This window comes from Bombina bombina, chromosome 2, assembly GCF_027579735.1.
Source record: "Bombina bombina isolate aBomBom1 chromosome 2, aBomBom1.pri, whole genome shotgun sequence".
NCBI lineage: Eukaryota > Metazoa > Chordata > Amphibia > Anura > Bombinatoridae > Bombina > Bombina bombina.
In genome coordinates, this window is record NC_069500.1 from 935,891,406 (window position 1) to 935,903,973 (window position 12,568).

Sequence of the window (12,568 nt, forward strand, 5' to 3'; positions counted from 1 at the left end):
AAATTAGGAGTAAATTAGAAATTTGCTTAAAACTGCATGCTCTATCCGAATCATAAAATAATTTTCTTTTACAAGATATGACGAGTCCACGGATTTCATCCTTATGGGATTACTCCTCCTGGTCGGCAGGAGGAGGCAAAGAGCACCACAGCAGAGCTGTATGTATAGCTCCTCCCTTCCCTCCCACTCCAGTCATTCTCTTTGCCTGTGTCTGGGGAATAGACTGTTAGACAGGTGCTTGTTACTTAAGTTTTTCAGTGCTTGATGTTACTAGACCTTTATTTTTCCCGGGCTCTGTGCAATCGTTTCCGCCCACGATGGGCGGGACTTGAGTTTGCGCGTTTGCTGCGCAGTTACGCAGCTGTCTAGTCCCGGTGAACAGGTGCTTGGAAAGAAGTGTGTGCGTACAGCCCCTAAGTCCGCTTGTCACGGTATTTACAAGCAGTCTTAGGCATGCTGATGGGAGAATAGTGGTGGTCACACGGCAGGTAGGAGCCGTAACGGTGTAATTCTAAAAAGGGCCCCATGTGAGTGGTGCGAGGTATATATGGACCGCACTTGCAGGCTAAAATATCTCAATTACTTGATTTAATTTTGAGCATAATAATAAGCGTTGACAAATTTTAAAGACACAGTACACTATTGTTACTGCACTTTCTTTTCTCATGTTTATCAGGGATTGGCCACATTTGTACCTTGCATCTGCTACAATGGAGGACATTGAGCAAAGTAAATATCCCATGTGTTTAGATGCCGTTGTGGAACCCCCTGTTTCACTTGTGATACTTGTGTTGATAGAGCTTTACAATGTAAAGAAAAAATATTTTTTAATAAAGATATGTCTAAGGAAGGTGCTCAGACTGATGAGATTCAGGGTATGCCGCAACTTTCTCCCCAAGCGTCACAGCCTTTAACGCCCGCTCAAGTGACGCCATGTTCTTCATCGGCATCTGCTTCTTTCACTTTGCAGGATATGGCTGCAGTTATGTCATCTACTCTCACAGAAGTGTTATCTAAGTTGCCAACATTACAGGGCAAACACAGCAGGACAGAAACCTATATGGTTCCTGCGACTTCTGATACTTTGATGGCTATCTCAGATGTACCCTCCCAGGGATCTGAATTAGAGGGTAGGGAGATCCTTTCTGAGGGGGAACTGTCTGACTCAGCGAGTGCTTTATCAGAGACAGATTCGGACATCACGTCCTTCAGATTTAAACTTGAACATCTCCGCCTGTTACTGTGGGAGGTTTTGATGACTCTGGACGACTGTGACTCTATTGTAGTACCTCCAGAGGAATTGTGTAAGATGGACAAGTACTTAGAAGTTCCTTCTTACTCTGATGTCTTTCCGGTTCCTAAGAGAATTTCGGAAATTGTTTTGCGGGAATGGGAAAGACCAGGTGCCCCGTTCTCACCTTCCCCTATTTTTAAGAAAATGTACCCTATACCTGACACAGTTCGGGACTCTTGGCAAACGATCCCTAAGGTGGAGGGAGCTATTTCTACCCTGGCTAAGCGAACAACTATCCCTATTGAGGACAGTTGTGCTTTCAAAGACCCTATGGATAAAAAGTTGGAGGGTCTTCTAAAAAAGCTATTTGTTCATCAAGGGTTTCTATTACAACCGACGGCCTGCATTGTACCAGTCACAACTGCGGCTGCCTTTTGGTTTGACGCCTTAAGACTGAGACTTCTTTAGAGGAAATAGAATTAAGGCCCTTAAGATGGCTAATTCTTTTGTTATGGATGCCGCCTTTCAGATTGCCAAATTGGCGGCTAAGAATGCAGGATTTTCCATTCTAGCGCACAGAGCCTTATGGTTAAAATATTGGTCTGCGGATGTGTCCTCTAAATCCAAACTTTTGGCTATTCCTTTCAAGGGGAAGACCCTATTTGGGCCTGACATGAAAGAGATCATTTCTGACATTACGGGAGGTAAGGGTCACATCCTACCTCAGAATAAAACATCTAAACAGAGGGGTAGACAGAGTAATTTTCGTTCCTTTCGAAATTTCAAGGGAGTCTCCTCTTCCGCTAAACAGGAAGGGAATTTTGCACAAGCCAAGTCCGTCTGGAGACCAAACCAGGCTTGGAACAAGGGTAAACAATCCAAGAAGCCCGCTGCTGCTCCCAAGACAGCATGAAGGGCCGGCTACCAATCCGGGACCGGATCTAGTAGGGGACAGACTTTCTCTCTTTGTCCAGGCTTGGATGAGAGACGTTCAGGATCCCTGGACAATAGAAATCGTGTCTCAAGGGTATCGGAGTTCAAAAATTCCTTCCCAAGGGGAAGGTTTCTTCTTTTACGATTGTCTGTAGACCAGATAAAAAGAGAAGCGTTCTTACGTTGTGTAAAAGACCTCCACTATGGTAGTAATTTGTCCCGTTCCAAAACAAGAACAGGTTCAGGGGTTTTACTCAAACCTCTTCGTGGTTCCCAAAAAAGAGGGAAAGTTCCGACCCATTTTAGATCTCAAGAGTCTAAACAAGTTTCTCAGAGTCCCATCCTTAAAGATGGAAACTATTCGGACAATTTTTCCATTGTCAATATATGACTACCGTGGACTTAAAGGATGCATATCTTCATATTCTTATCCACAAAGATCATCACCAGTTCCTTAGGTTTGCCTTCCTGGACAGACATTTTCAGTTTGTGGCTCTTCCCTTTGGGCTGGCCACGGCACCCAGGATCTTCACAAAGGTTCTAGGGTCTCTGCTAGCGGTTCTCCGACTGCGGGGCATTTCAGTGGCGCCTTATCTGGACGATATTCTGATCCAGGCGTCATCTTATCAACTGACAAGGTCTCATACCAACATGGTTTTGTCCTTTCTAAGGACTCACGGGTGGAGGGTGAATCTAGAAAAAAGTTCACTAATTCCTCAGATAAGGGTTCCTTTCCTGGGAACTCTAATAGACTCTATATCCATGAAAATCTTCTTGACGGAAGTCAGAAAGTTTCTGAATACATGCCGAGCCCTTCAGTCCAATCCTCGGCCATCAGTGGCTCGGTGCATGGAGGTAATTGGATTGATGGTGGCGGCAATGGACATCATTCTGTTTGCTCGTTTTCCTCTCAGACCTCTACAACTGAGCATGCTCAGACAGTGGAATGGAGATTATGCAAATATGTCTCCTCAGATAGATCTGGATCAGGAGACTAGAAACTCTCATCTTTGGTGGTTGTCGCCGGATCATCTGTCCCAAGGGATGTGCTTCCGCAGACCCTCATGGGTGATAGTGACAACGGACACCAGTCTACTAGGATGGGGTGCAGTCTGGAATTCCCTGAAGGCTCAGGGTGTGTGGACTTGGTCGGAGTCTCTACTTCCAATCAATTTTCTGGAATTGAGGGCAATATTCGATGCTCTTCAATCTTGGCCTCAGTTGGTTTCGGCAAAGTTCATCCGATTTCAGTCGGCCAACATCATGACTGTGGCTTACATCAATCATCAGGGAGGAACAAGGAGTTCCTTGGCGATGACAGAAGTATCCAAGATAATTCGGTGGTCGGAGGCTCACTCTTGTTATCTGTCAGCAATCCATATCCCAGGAGTAGACAATAGGGAAGCGGATTTTTTTAAGCAGACAGACGTTTCATCCAGGGGAGTGGGAACTCCATCCGGAGGTCTTTGCCACCCTGATTCTCAGATGGGGCAGGCCGGAGCTGGATTTCATGGCATCTCGTCAGAATGCCAAGCTCCCGAGATACGGATCCAGGTCCAGGGATCCACAGGCCGAACTGATAGATGCCTTGACTGCGCCTTGGTCGTTCAACCTAGCTTATGTGTTCCCTCCATTTGCTCTCCTTCCCCGGGTGATTGCTCGAGTCAAACAGGAGAGGGCTTCGGTGATTCTCATCGCTCCTGCGTGGCCTTGCAGGACTTGGTATGCCGATCTGATGGACATGTCATCTCTGCCACCGTGGAAGCTTCCATTGAGGCAGGACCTTCTCATTCAGGGACCATTCCATCATCCAAATCTAATTTCTCTGCAGCTGACTGCTTAGAGATTGAACGCTTGATCTTATCTAAGCGGGGGTTCTCTGAGGCGGTCATTGATACCTTGATTCAGGCACGCAAGCCTGTTACTAGAAAGATTTACCATAAGATATGGCGTAAATATCTTTATTGGTGCAAATCCAAGGGCTACTCATGGAGTAGGGTTAGGATTCCCAGGATTTTATCTTTTCTCCAAGAAGGATTGGAGAAAGGGTTGTTAGCTAGTTCCTTAAAAGGACAGATTTCTGATTTGTCTATTTTGTTACACAAGCGTCTGGCAGATGTTCAATCTTTTTGTCAGGCCCTGACTAGAATCAGTGTTTAGACCAATTGCTCCTCCTTGGAGTTTGAATTTAGTTCTTAATGTTCTTCAAGGGGTTCCGTTTGAACCTATGCATTCCATAGATATTAAGTTATTATCATGGAAAGTTTTATTTTTGGTTGCTATTTCTTCTGCTCGCAGAGTTTCTAAGCTTTTGGCATTACAATGCGATACTCCTTATCTTATTTTCCATTTGGATAAGGTGGTGTTACGTACCAAACCTGGTTTCTTCCTCAGGTTGTTTATAACAAGAATATTAATCAGGAAATTGTTGTTCCTTCTTTGTGTCCTAACCTTTCTTCTAAGAAGGAGCGTCTGTTACATAATTTGGACGTAGTCCGTGCCTTGAAGTTCTACTTGCAGGCGACTAAGGATTTTCGTCAAACATCTTCATTATTTGTTGTTTTCGCTGGGAAACGTAGGATTCAGAAAGCTACGGTTACCTCTTTCTTTTTGGCTGAAGAGTATCATCCGTATTGCATATGAGACTGCTGGACAGCAGCCTCCTGAACGAATTACGGCTCATTCTACTAGGGCTGTGGCTTCCTCATGGGCATTTAAGAATGATGCTTCTGTTGAACAGATTTGCAAAGCTGCTACTTGGTCGTCTCTTCACACTTTTTCCAAATTTTCCAAATTTGATACTTTTGCCTCGTTTGAGGCTGTTTTTGGGAGAAAGGTTCTTCAAGCAGTGGTGCCTTCCGTTTAGGTTCCTGTCTTGTCCCTCCCTTTCATCCGTGTCCTTTAGCTTTGGTATTGTATCCCATAAGTAAGGATGAAATCCGTGGACTCGTCATATCTTGTAAAAGGAAAGGAAATTTATGCTTACCTGATAAATTTATTTATTTTACAATATGACAAGTCCACGGCCCACCCTGTCATTTTTTTAAGACAGGTCTTAATTTTTGTTAAACTTCAGTCACCTCTGCACCTTGGCTTTTCCTTTCTCTTCCTAACTTCGGTCGAATGACTGGAGTGGGAGGGAAGGGAGGAGCTATATATACAGCTCTGCTGTGGTGCTCTTTGCCTCCTCCTGCTGACCAGGAGGCGTAATCCCATAAGTAAGGATGAAATCCGTGGACTCGTCATATCGTAAAAGAAATAAATTTATCAGGTAAGCATAAATTTCCTTTTTTTTAGGTTTAGTATCCCTTTTCTCTAAAAGAAAGTATTTTATAGCAGGCCTTGACAAATCCTAAGAGCCAATGGATCACAGCTCATTAAAGTTTGCTTTTATATCCTAATATTTATTTACTTCATAATCCATACACAAATTGCTTCCTTATCTCCTGAGAAAAATGTATTTTGCTCCTATGATCCATATAATTCTTTCAATCTCACTTTTTTAACATGACTTAAAGGACATACAGATATAGGAATGCTGATACTAAAATTTTAATGTACTGAGTTTAACAAAAAATCATGTATTTTTCCTAAAGATTCAGTGCTGATAATCAAACGATCAGCCACACATGAATGTCTGCCCTCTATAACTATCAGTCCCCTGCAATATTTATTACTTCATAGTGCATATTTTAATTAGACATTTGAATACTAAATAAATAAATCCATGCTTGAGCATGCCTTTAAAGGTACGCATGCGCAGTGACTGACCACAAAGTGTTTTGAATTTAAAAACTGCAGTTCCTCAATGTATATGCAAATTATGGGGATAAACATTGCTTGGGCTGTAGTAGTGTGGGACAGACCGGCTGCTTAGTGCGCTCCAAATGCCCCACCTAGATATAGCCCTCCATGATGGGACTCATATAAAAAGTCAAAGAGTAGATTGGGAAAATAACATTATTTCAATTAGAACAAACAATACATATTTTTTGGGCGGGCTGTGCGCCCCCTTCTAGATTTTTTGTTTGCTTGATGTCCCTTTAAGGAAACCACTAAAGAGTATACTTTTTACTTCTCTTTTGTACCATGCAACTACACTTCAAAGCATTAGTTAATATTTTTTTATTTATTTTTTCAGGAAATTGTAAGATTGTAGACTAAGGAAAGAAATCCATAGAACTACATCCAGTGAGATAGTTTTGAGTATATGTACAACACATTAACTATTGTGTTATATTTGCAAGATTGAATCTGAAAAAAATAACCTTTCATTAAATGACTAAAAGTCTTTAAAAAATCTTAAAGGGACATGCTATTGCAGTAATAAAATTTTATAACTCATTAAATAATTTTGTTACACCATAATAATCGAAAAACGACATGCTCTAATTCGTTAAAGCATGTATCCATCTATCATCTCTTCACCTCTGTGTTTAGCACATCTGAGTGGTGAGACTAGTGCTGCTGATTGGATCACTTCTACTGTGGGCGAGATTACATATGTGGCGCAAGCTTCAGTGTAACTGCTGAAACCCGCACCACCTGTAATTTCACCTCGCACATCAGGGTATCACATATACGGCGCCAGCAGTTCATAAAGTGCCGCAAGTCGGATAAACTAGCAATGTCCAGAAATGTGCGTAAATACAAATTTCTGGAGTCACCAGTGACTTACGGCACGTTAGAAACTGCCGACGCATAAGAAAATATTTTTTTTTTCAAATCTCCCGTAAAAGTCTAACCCGCCTCCCAAAAATAAACCTGACACATAAAACCCCTATATCCGCCATCAAACCCACATCGGAACTAATAATAAAAGTATTAACCCCTAAACTGACAACCCCCCACAACGCAATATGCCTAATTAAACCATTAACCCCTAATCCGCCATTCACCCACATCACGATCTACCTAATAAAAGTATTAACCCCTGAATCCGCCAAACCCAACATCGCAAACTACCTAATAAATGTATTAACCCCTAATCTGCCATAAACCCACATCGCGCAAAACCTTATAAATCTATTAACCCGTAATCCGCCAAACCCACATGATGCAATAATCCTTATAAAACTATTAACCCCTAAACCGCCAAGCCCTCACAATGCAAATAACTAATTAAATTACTAAGCCCCCTAACCTAACACCCCCTAAATGTATCCCAATTACCTAAATTAAAAAATACTAAGATACAAACAATTAAAATACAAAACATAACATTACTTAAAAATAAAAAAACTAAGATTAAATTAATCTAAGATTATAAAAATAAAAAATTCTAACATTACATAAAAAAATAAACCAAATTATCAAAAAATAAAAAAAATTAAACCTAATCCCTATGAACATAAAAAAGCCCCCCAAAATAAAACCCCCCCTAATCTAATGCTAAACTACCAATAGCCCTTTAAAAGGGCCTTTTGTAGGGCATTGCCCTAAGTTAAACAGCTCTGTTACTTTAAAAAATACTAAGTTCCCCCTCTAACAGTAAAACCCCCCACCCACCAAACCCCCCAAAATAAAAAAAAACTAACATTAAAGAATCCTAAACTACCCATTGCCCCTAAACTAAAGGGGCATTTGTATGGGCATTGCCCTTAAAAGGGCATTCAGCTCTTTTTCAAAGGCCCATTAAATCCCTTATAAAAAAAAACCCAAAAAAAAACCTGCCCAAGTCTAACCCCCAGATAGGTACTCATGGAAGTCTTCTTCCAAGCGGCGATATCTTCTATCTTCTTCCAGGAACAAGCCGGAGCGGGCCATGGAACTGAAGACCGGTGACCTCAGAACTGAAGACCGGCAACGACGGAGCGTGGAGATTCTCTTCGTACGATCACCACCGCACACTGCGGATTTAATTCAAAACACGGAAGGGAACTGCACTCTCATACCGGACCGGGTACACATCCCATGACCCTGCAACATGCTCAGCCCTGGGTGCCACTGGCACTCACAGGAAGCTGTGCTGTCCCCAGAGCCACAAGCAGTTAACCCCAGACAGGTCTGGGTGCAAGAACCATAGGGAAAATTACAAAACAAATTAATACAACACACAGAAAAAACCCAGCACTCACTCACAAGCTCTCAGCTAAGATTTAAAAGCAAAAATGGAAAGGTTAGTCACCGCATCTGGCCAAATGGGACAAGCTCAGGTACCACGTCAAGGTCCTTTCCAATACCTGAGACCCTAAAACAGCCACACAATGCAAGCTTTCAAATCCAAACAAACTGAAAACAAGGGAAGGGTGCACAGGAATATGCAATCACCCTAGACATATACAAAACACGGAAGGGAGCTGCACTCTCATACCGGACCGGGTACACATCCCATGACCTTGCAACATGCTCAGCCCTGGGTGCCACTGGCACTCACAGGAAGCTGTGCTGTCCCCAGAGCCACAAGCAGTTAACCCCAGACAGGTCTGGGTGCAAGAACCATAGGGAAAATTACAAAACTAATTAATACAACACACAGAAAAAACCCAGCACTCACTTACAAGCTCTCAGCTAAGATTTAAAAGCAAAAATGGAAAGGTTAGTCACCGCATCTGGCCAAATGGGACAAGCTCAGGTACCACATCTTAGCTGAGAGCTTGTAAGTGAGTGCTGGTTTTTTTCTGTGTGTTGTATTAATTTGTTTTGCAATTTTCCCTATGGTTCTTGCACCCAGACCTGTCTGGGGTTAACTGCGTGTGATTGCATATTCCTGTGCACCCTTCCCTTGTTTTCAGTTTGTTTGGATTTGAAAGCTTGCATTGTGTGGCTGTTTTAGGGTCTCAGGTATTGGAAAGAACCTTGACGTGGTACCTGAGCTTGTCCCATTTGGCCAGATGCGGTGACTAACCTTTCCATTTTTGCTTTTAAATCTTCGCTGAGAGCTTGTAAGTGAGTGCTGGGTTTTTTCTGTGTGTCGGATTTAATTCAAGGTACACGTTTATGAGAGCTGCTGAAATCTTATTGGCTGTTCAAATCAGCCAATAGGATTTCAGGAGCTCTCATCCTATTGACTGATTTGAATTTGAAGACTCAAATTAGCCAATAGGAATGCAAGGTACCCCATATTTAAACACGTACCTTGAATTCAATCCTCAGTGTGCGGCGGTGATCGTACGAGGAGTATCTCCACGCTCCATGACTCCGCGGTCACCGGTCTTCAGTTCCGTGCTGGCTTGTTCCTGGAAGAAGATAGAAGATATCGCCGCTTGGACGCCGTGAGTACCTATCTGGGGGTTAGACTTAGGCTTGTTTTTAAAAAAATTTTGGGGGTTTGTTTTATTTTGGATTAGGAATTTAATGGGCCTTTGAAAAAAAGATGAATGCCCTTTTAAGGGCAGTAAAAGAGCTGAATGCCCATACAAATGCCCCTTTAGGGGCAATAGGTAGTTTAGGATTTTTTAGTGTTAGGTTTTTTATTTTGGGGGTTTTTACTGTTAGAGGGGGGACTTAGTATTTATTAAGGTAAAAGAGCTGTTTAACTTAGGGTAATGCCCTACAAAAGGCACTTTTTAAGGGCTATTGGTAGTTTAGCATTAGATTAGGGGGTGTTTTTATTTTGGGGGTCTTTTATTTTCATAGGGATTAGGTTTAATTTTTTTTATTTTTGATAATTTGGTTTATTATTTTAAGTAATGTTAGACTTTTTTATTTTAATTGTTCGTAATTTAGTATTTTTTAATTTAGGTAATTGGGGTTAATTTAGGGGGTGTTAGGTTAGGGGGTTTAGTAATTTAATTAGTTATTTGTGTTGTGGGGGTTTGGCGGATTAGGGGTTAATAGATTTATTAGGTTTGTTGCAATGTTGGTTAATGGCCGATTAGGGGTTAATAGTTAAGGTATATTGCGTTGTGGGGTGATGGTGGTTTAGAGGTTAATCACTTTATTAGGTATTTAGCGTTGTGGGGGTTGACGGATTAGGGGTTAATAGGTTAATTAGATGTTTTGCGATGTGGGGGTTGGCGGATTAGGGGTTAATATAGTTTATTAGTTATTGCGGTGGGGGCTGGTAGATAGATATTGCGCATGCGTTAGGTGATAGTTAATATTTTCAGGGGGTTACGGTGCTCACATACTCAGCGCAAGTTTTGCTGCGCCTTCCTATGTGTGGCGAGGGGAAAATGGAGTAAAAATTTCTCCATTTTCGCTGCGTAAGTCCGTGTGCTGAATATGTGATACCGATTTGCGGCGCGGTTCTAAGTTACCTTATGGGAGTAAAAATTGCGGGCGACGGGTGAAATATACGCGCCGCATTTATATGCGGCACTGTATATGTGATACCAAAACCGCTAAAAAAAACCTGCATCACCGGCTTTTGCGGGCGACGTTGCATATGTAATCTTTCCCTGTGTATTTAACCTCTTTGTGGTATTAAAATTACATGCTCTAACATATTAGAGCATGTCATTTTTCATCTATTATGGCACTTAAATAACTGAGTTTATCCCTCACAAAAAGTAAGCAATGCATTACTCAAGACCAGCTCAGCAGTGCTCCTCGGGTGCAATATTAACTATGTGTTTAACCTCTTTGTCGGCACATAAACACATAGCTAACGAGGAACTTTTGCATAAAAATTAAGTGCTTTTAGGAAATAGAATATTTTATTATTGGACAGGGTGGATTTGATTTAAAGGGATATGAAACCCAATTTTTTTTCTTTCATGATTCAGATAGAGCATGCAACTTTAGACAACTTTATAATTTACTCCTATTATCAATTTTTATTGGTTCTCTTGTTATCTTTATTTGAAAAAGTAGGAATGTAAATTTTGGAGCCGGATTTTTTTTGTCTGCACATATATGCCTTTTGTCATTGACTCACCCCAATGTGTTCAGCTAGCTCCCAGTCGTGTATTGCTGTTCCATCAGGATCCCAAGAGAATGAAAGAAATTTGATAAAAGTAAATCTGAAAGTTGTTTAAAAATGTTATGCTCTATCTGAATCATAAAATAAAAAATTGGGGTCTATTTCATAACTTTGTATGTTTATTTTATGACATGTTTGGTAAGAAGAAGAGACATGCTATTTATACAGACTCATTCACAGTTTTGAGAACTACAAAACCAAGAATATCTGATGATATCTTCTAGATGGCAAAAATGTCCAAAATATTCTTACAGAAACCTCTGGGAGAGTATGACATTGTGAATGGATTAATAGCATTAATTTACCAGAAAAAAAAATAATTAAACATTACAACCATGATTATACAGCTCCATGCCACATAATTACAAACAAATCCTTATTTCAGCATGAATAACCGTTAGATTATAATGTATCTTTAATAGAAAAGTATTTTCTTCACAAATCTATTAAATCTGATTTAAATAAAGTTTTTTTTTTTATTTTAATAATTGATTTTTATCCACACTGTTATTTCATTAACATGTACATTTTAGACATTGTAAATTGCATTGGTCTAGCTAGTTGATAAACGGACCTGTTTTCTGAACTTTGTACAAATCATTTATGTGCTTATTTCTAAAGCATGACTTTTCCAAATAGACATTATTTAAAAATAAATAAATAAAGGTTTTGAGAGGAACATCCCCCCCCCCCCCCCGAAACAGAATTTTATTAGCAACATGAAAAACTGAGAACTGTGTCTGTCACTGACTGAGCTGTAGTTGCACTAAACTGCTAGGCATGTTCCATTTCCATTTGTCACTTCTTATTGAGGCATTCTAAGTACTTAGCGCTGCAAAAATGCTGCAGGGAAAAAGTTTTTTTTTCTCTTTATTATGTAATGGATTTTAAATGTCAGAAAAAGTTGGCTACCGTTGTAGTTAAAGTAATCATTCTCCCAGCAACTCGGGCAGTTAACCCCAGATCAGACTGGGCACAGAAACAAAATTACAAATAAAAAATATTAACACGACATATAGAAACTCTTTTTACTCTCTAGCAAGAACACAGCTAGAAGAGTACGATTTATTTTAAAAGCAAAACAGAAGAGTAAGGGTTAAAGGGACATTCCAGCCAATATTGGAATCCACGTGGATACATTTCAGTTTTGTATAGAAGCATTTTTGTACTACATGTATTGGCAAAAATGCTTATAATAAAAGCTATAGCCATTTCAAAATTGTATTTAAAGGACCAGTCAAGACTGTAGATTTGCATAATCAACAAATGCATGATAAGAAGACAATGCAATAGCACTTAGTCTGAACTTCAAATGAGTAGTAGATTGTTGTTAAATAAATTGCAGTTATGTCTATTTCCACTCCCCCCTCTATCATGTGACAATCATCAGCCAATCACAAATGCATATACGTATATGATGTGAAATCTTGCACATGCTCAGTAGGAGCTGGTGACTCAAAAAGTTTAAATATAAAAAGACTGTGCACATTTTGTTAATGGAAGTAAATTGGAAAGTTGTTTAAAATTGCTGCACT

The 12,568-nt window shown here is 40.5% G+C and overlaps 1 protein-coding gene across 5 annotated transcripts in view; it reads left to right on the forward strand.

The window, feature by feature from the left end:
* The window catches only part of WDFY3 (WD repeat and FYVE domain containing 3), an 840,855-nt gene that overhangs the window by 411,094 nt on the left and 417,193 nt on the right, over nt 1-12,568 (forward strand). The gene's annotated exons all lie outside the window — the stretch shown is intronic.